The 459-nt window shown below is 32.5% G+C and overlaps 1 pseudogene; it reads right to left on the reverse strand.

Annotated features, from left to right (window-relative positions):
* The window catches only part of LOC107644506, a 15,158-nt pseudogene that overhangs the window by 9,220 nt on the left and 5,479 nt on the right, over window positions 1-459 (reverse strand).

Genomic DNA, 459 nt, shown 5'->3' on the forward strand with positions numbered 1-459 from the left:
TTAATGTTGATTAAAAAAATGTTAGTTAGTTAACATTATTCATCAGAAAAAATAATAAAGAATTAAAGTTTGTATATTGACCTTAGCAATAGTATTTCTGGCTTTATTCCAGTTGATTTGATCATAAGGTTGGATGTACATTTCTTCTCTTAAAGACTTGATTAAGTCAGTGATGGGAGCCACAAATTTCTTGCCATATACGTATGATAAGGGCAAGTAAACCAAGCGACAATAGCTCATTATGTGACCTATTATCATATAAGGAAGTACTGGTCTTAGCAATAATGCTCATGCAAAAAAGAAATTATAGAAACTCAAAATTTTTATCTTGACCGAACCTGCATGGATAGGGCTAGATTTGGGTAGAAGCCATAACTCCGGTGGAAATGGATTGGAACCTGACCACTCATAAACTCCAAGCACCTTCCACCAAATAAATTAAGTATACTAAATTATTAA

Source organism: Arachis ipaensis, chromosome B05 (genome assembly GCF_000816755.2).
Source record: "Arachis ipaensis cultivar K30076 chromosome B05, Araip1.1, whole genome shotgun sequence".
Classification (NCBI taxonomy): Eukaryota; Viridiplantae; Streptophyta; class Magnoliopsida; order Fabales; family Fabaceae; genus Arachis; species Arachis ipaensis.